A 6,705-nucleotide genomic window follows, 5' to 3' on the forward strand; every position below is an offset into this window, starting at 1 on the left:
TGGTGCCCGGAGCTACGTTACTGTATAGATCACAGGAAATATGGTAAAAAGATTTATTTAGTTCATATATTTTTTAAATTTTGTTCAATTTAGTCTTTACAATCAAAATTAAAACAATTTAATCTTTTAATTTCAAAAATTACATTAATTTAATCTCTTCCCTTAGTGACATTTAATTTTACTGTTAAAGGATGACCTTAATGCTGATCTATCACATTTTTGATGACATGGCATGCCACGTGGCATCAAATGATGATGTGGCAATGCCACGTGGTACTATACAATGATGTGGCAGTACTGACGTCATTATTGACATCATTCTTTAACGATAAAATTAGATGTCGTTAGGGAAAGGGACTAAATTAATGTAATTTTCAAAATTAAGAGACTAAATTGCTTCGATTTTGAGTACATAGACTAAATTTTGTTATGTCATATGGACTAAATTGAACAAAAATATATAATACAGGCACTAAATTGAACAAAAATATATAATACAGGGATTAAATTGAACAAAATTGAGATGTTAAATGACTAAATTGAAAAAAATATTTGACAAATATAAATCTTTAAGTAGGTTGTTGTATGCTTATTAATAAGCTAAATATTTAAGTGTAAAAGATTTATGATGTTAAAAATATAAATAAATATTTTCTTGATTATTTGATTCTAGAATATGTAAATTAATTTATCTTTTTTACAAAAATTAAGTTTGCATTCTTCTTCTATAAAAAATATTTTTAAAAAATTTCATACCTGAAGTCAAATTTAGATGAATAACTTGTATTATGTTAAAATAAAATAATATAAAATGACTAAATAAATTTTTTTTTCTTCTATTTATAATATTATAAAAATTTAAAATTTATTTAACTTAGTTTTTAACTTGAGTTAAAGTCAAATTAGCAAAATATGTTGATTTAGTTTTTCCTTTTAAAAAAATGAAGAACTAATATATAGAGTTAGCGATGATTATATAAATAATTTCTCGTTCTGACTTGCTTAATTTAGACATGACTAACCTCTTATTACAACCATAGAATTTGAGCTCCACCCTTCTAATTATTTATCTATTTTTTATATTTTTATTTTGTTTAATATTTTAAGTTATATTTTTTAAGTTGAAATTTCCTAGATTAAAGACTGCATTTATAGTTGATGAAGTTAAATATAACTGTAAATATTTGTACCATTTTACTTTATTAATAAAATTTTTATAAATCCAAATTAATGATTTAAATTTAAATTTAGCAGAATTTAATTATGATATTTAAATTTAAATAAAATCATTTTATAAGAAATTTTGCATAAATTTAAATAAAAGGTAAATTGGGTAAGAGTTGAATAATTTCATACCAATGTGTATTTGTAAATTGTGAAAGTTGTAACTAAATAAACATATTTTGCTAATTTGAGTAAATTTAAATCAAAGGTAAATTGGGTAAGAGTTGAATAATTTTAAAAAAATGTGTATTTGTAAATTGTAAAAGGTATAACTAAATCAACATATTTAGTTACTTTATATTATTTTATTTTAACGTAATGCAAGTTATTCATCTAAATTTGACTTTAGGTATGAAATTTTTTCATAAATTTTTTTATAAAAGGAGAATTCAAACTTAATTTTTGTAAAAAAGATAAATTAATTTACATATTCTAAAATCAAATAATCAAGTAAGAAAATATTTTTATATATTTTTAACACCATAAATCTTTTACACTTAAATATTTAGCTTATTAATAAGCATATTAATAATCTACTTAAAGATGTGTATTTTCAATTTTTTTTCAATTTAGTCTCTCAACATCTCAATTTTGATCAATTTAGTCCCTGTGCTATATATTTTTATTCAATTTAATCCCTATGATGTGATAGAATTTTTTTTAAATTTTTTTGATATGTTATGCGGCTTTGACATGTCAACATGTTAGTGCCACGTCAACACTGTCATTTCATCGTATAGTGCCACGTGGTATCATCATGTCATCACTCGATGCCATGTCATAAAAATGTGACACATTAGTGCTGACGTCATCTTTTAACGATAAAATCGGATGCCATTAAGGGGAGGGACTAAATTGACGCAATTCTCAAAATCAAGAGACTAAATTGCTTCGATTTTGAATATAAGGACTAAATTGAACAAAATTGAATAGTTCAAGGACTGAATAGGTCTTTTTACTTGGGAAATATATAGATAATGTTGTAGTGGACTTCAATTTGATATCTTAAAAAGAGTTTGTAGGGAAAGTTATATTGTATTATTTAACTGCATAAATGTATGATTTTTGCTATATAGAGAAAAAGATAAACTGGTATTAATTGAAGATAGTTATTTGGTTTTATTTCAATCACTGAAAAGCTACTCCTAAATATATGATTTTAAAACAGTACTGTAGTAATTCTTTTTCCATTAAAAATATATTGTTCAGACAAAATGAATAACATTTGTGATTTGGAGGTTTGCTCTTCCTTTTGCCATATACATTTGTTTCCATTTTTTTTTATTTCTGTTGTTGTGCTATATTTTGTTAGTCAATTGCATGAATATATTGTATTAGTCAACTGCATGGATGCTTGGTTTTTGCTGATAGAGGAAAAGATAAACTAGTATTAATTAAATATATTTTTTGCTCTAGTTTCAATCATAAAAAACTTGCACCTACATATATGGTTATAAAACAATATTTATTCAAAGAAGACAATAACCTTCTCAAACATCTAGTAATTTCTTTTTCCATTAAAATTATATTATTCAAACAAAATGATCAATTTTTGTCATTTGCAAGTTTTCATTGTTTGTATGTTGCTTGTAAGATATTCCTTGACACACAAATTTTAAGTAAAATCATATTTCTTGTTTATACTTATATGAGGAAAGAAACTACCATATTTATGTCAATAGTATATAGTGTTGGCTCAAGGGTAAAGCCACCAAAGCGGTGGTTTTAGGCCCCAAATTTTTATAGGCCTTTAATTTTATAATATTAATATAATTAATTATATTAAGAATATATAAAAAATTAAAATATTTAATAAAATATCTATATATTCTGTTTGTCAAGCCTGACCTTATAAAATATTTGCCATGACATTCATGTGATTGACAGAATGATTGCATACTTTGAAAGCCTCGAAAAATCGACAAAAGTCGGTAGTGTACCAACAGATGCAACTAAGTTGAATTAAGTCTCGATTTAGATCAAAGAGAGATTTTAAGATGAAATTGAAAATTTTAAAGTCCCAGAATGACTTAAAATGTTGATTCGGAGTTCAAAGATCGATTTGGAGTCAAATTAGAATTTTCATAATCCAAGGGCAAAATGGTCATTTTGCCACTTGAGGTTAAGATGTGAATGTTGGAAGAAGTTTTTGATCAAGATTGACTATTTAGAACATAATTTGAGTTTGAGAAGTAAAAAATTTTAATTATGACATTTTTTCAAGCATAGGGGTAAAATAGTCATTTTGTCACCCCAAGGGCAAAATTGTAATTTTACACCATCCAACACTTGTCCAGTACATGGATTTTACCCAATATTATCATAGATAATTGAAGAAATTTAAGTGGTGGAAAGAGATTGCTTAATGGGTAAGTATAACACATGGACCAATAGAATGGTGACATGTGTCAAGTTTATATCCATTTATTATTTAGCTTTAAAATCAGCACAAAATCAGCCTATTTCTCATTCTTAAGGCCGGCCAAAGAAGAACAAAGGAAGAAAAGAAAGAACAAGAACCCTAGGTGGAAAAATTCAAAGGAAAAGTGTGAAAATTCAAGGAAACAAGTGAAAAAGGTAAGATTTTTTCAATAGAGCTTGAGATCTACCTTTCCCATGCATTCTTTAGCATTTTCCATGGTTGAATCACATGGTTTCATGATGGGTCTCTTGCTGGCCGAACATGGGGGGAGGAGTTTTGATGCTTGATTTGGCTAGATTTCAAAGTATTTTAGTGTTTTTAGTTAGTTAGTGATGTGTAGCATGGAAAACCAACAAGAAAAATTCATTTTCTCCCATTACCCATCATTGGCCGAATTCTCCATGTGGAATATTGATGATGATTTTGATTTTTATTTCAAGTGAATTGATGAGGAAATGATGAATTATGGTGAGAAAATCGAGTAGGAAAAATCATAGTGTTGATGCACCTACCATGGCCGAAATTTCCAAGAAAAAATGTGAAGATAATTTTGCTAAATTTTATACTATTTGACTTTTGTTTGATGGTTTGGAGAATTGAAAGAAAAATGGAGTTAATTGGAGTTGAATCGGACATATTGGCCAATTAATCGGGTGATAGATCGAATTGGGCCAATATCTTTTTATTTAGGTACACAATTGAATTTGTGTAGAACACTGCGTTTAGACGATAATCCGAATAATTTGCATTCCATTTCATGCATCCATATAGTTTTATAACGGTTTAGCACCAATGTGGTAAATTGCTTGATTTTGCATCATGTCTAGGTGGTGAATCCTCCGCTAAGGGCAAAGAAATTGTACCCGAGGATCGGTAGTCAAAGTACTCTAGAAATTCGACTCCTGAAATAGTGAGTAACCTTATCATCATTTTAATTATCTAAAGTGGTCATTTTATTCGATTTTGTGAATTTTATGAAAAATGAGTTTATATGGTAAATTTTTAGGTTTTATAAACAAAATGTGTTTAAATGAAAAGATCTTATAAATTGTCTTGAAATTGAATGATGGCTTTGAAAATAGAGTAACTGGAGACCACTTGATGTGTTGTAAATTTATGGTTCTAATTGATGGCTTATGATAATGTGTTGGCATGACTGGCTGGAATTGTGGTTTGTGAACTGTATGAATTGTTCTGTTTTACATTTACAAGCTGGGTAGTATAATATTAGTCATGTCATGTTGTCAAAATTTTATTGTATGGTGGGTTTAGCTTGCTGCAGTGGGCGGGTTCTGTGGACCAGCCTATTAGAGAGGCATGGAATCCAATTACATATGTACCTCGGTCAGAGAGGCGCGTAGGGTATCTCCTGAGGTATGGTTAGAGTTCATGTCACGCCGAACCACCTCGTGATGATGAACTCCGCTAACGCCAAGGAACGACTTTGTTTTCAAAATAAAAACATGATTTATGCGTACATAAATTTTTAACAGCCTTGGCGGACTCGGTTAAATGCCTCGGCCAAGGTATTCCCGATAATGATTTTGGCAGGAGCCAAGCTTTTAAGATACTCATAAGCCATGTTGACTATTTAAATGAAATGAATGTTTATGTTATGAAATACATATTTAGATAGAATATTTTAATCGTCTCCTTTTACTCGACTTTAGATATTTGGAATGATGTTTGTTTACTCATTGGGATTATATAATCTCACCACCCTCCTTTCCACCCATTTCAAGCTCCGAATAGGCTGTAGATAGCTAGTTTCATCGAGGCTACCATTGGATTTGCATCCTCCAAATTGTAGGTTCACAGTCCTCCTTACTTTTGGTTATTCGGGGGCCCACTGGTTATTGTAAATTAAATTAAATACTCTAACTTACTGTATTACAGTATGTATGAATTTATTTTGTTTTTATGCTATAAAAATTAGTTACGTATAACTCCAAAAATATTATTTTATAAGAAAATAGAATATTTTATTAAATATTTTTATTTTTTATTATTATATCCAAATAATTATAATTTCATTTTAAATGAAGGTTTTGGACGTTTAAACTTATTTTTGATTATGAATTATGTGTTTTGTACTCGCATACTACATTTTTATCTGGTTTCAAAATTTTTGACGAAAAATGACCAAAATACCCCCGAGAGATAAAAATTATTTTTTATTGTTTTGGCTTAGAAATAGCTTATAATCTTTTAAAATATGATATTAGCAATTGTTGCTCGGAAGAGAGGTGAGAAAACTGATATTAAAGCCTTATAAGGTTCCAGTTGGCATTCCGGGTAAAGAGTATCTATCGGGACACCGCGGTGGTTGTCACAAGCTTTAGGGGAATACCGGGTCATGACACTGTTAGACCTAATAAATATATATTTTTTATATAAAAGTCAAGATAATTAATAAAATAACATATTCTCTCACTTCTCTAATTATGTGCTTAATATATCTCAATTTTTTATCACTTCTCAATTCCTACAATACTATTAATTTTCAATTATTTTTGTTATTTTCAATCAACTAACATTAATATATATTTAATGATCTCTAGCAGCTTTTTTTTTTTCAACTATTTCTTCTATTTTCAATCAATTAACGTATTTAATTTTCTCCGATAGTTATTTTTTACATATAAAATCAATTATTTTCTTTTTCAATTTATAATATCCACTTTTGAATTTTTCTTTTCTCATTTGCTCTTTCTTCTTTTAACTTCAATTGTCCTCCAAACAATACATAGGAAGTCTAATATACTATTATTGTTATAAAGTCGTGAGCCTCATTTGCTATTTACAATAAACATTCAACAATTATGTCATGACCCGGAACTCTCCATCGAGCTTGTGACAACCGCCGCGAAGCCTCGACAAACATTCTTCACCCCGAATGTCGATCGAAACCTCGTAAGGCTCTCGTATCAGCTTTCGCACTTCCCCGGTGAGCAATAGTTATCAAATAATCAAAATACGAAGGATTACAAATCATTTCCAAATCATAACATAATATTTTTTTTTGCTCACAGGGGCATTTTTGTCATTTTTGTCGAAAA

General features: G+C 28.5%; 1 long non-coding RNA gene across 1 annotated transcript; it reads left to right on the forward strand.

Annotated features, from left to right (window-relative positions):
- On the forward strand, positions 3,763-5,067 carry LOC108662251. Its single transcript, XR_001928071.1, has 3 exons — positions 3,763-3,801; positions 4,474-4,556; positions 4,919-5,067. It is a non-coding gene; the product is annotated as an uncharacterized LOC108662251 (long non-coding RNA).

This window comes from Theobroma cacao, chromosome 1, assembly GCF_000208745.1.
Source record: "Theobroma cacao cultivar B97-61/B2 chromosome 1, Criollo_cocoa_genome_V2, whole genome shotgun sequence".
NCBI lineage: Eukaryota > Viridiplantae > Streptophyta > Magnoliopsida > Malvales > Malvaceae > Theobroma > Theobroma cacao.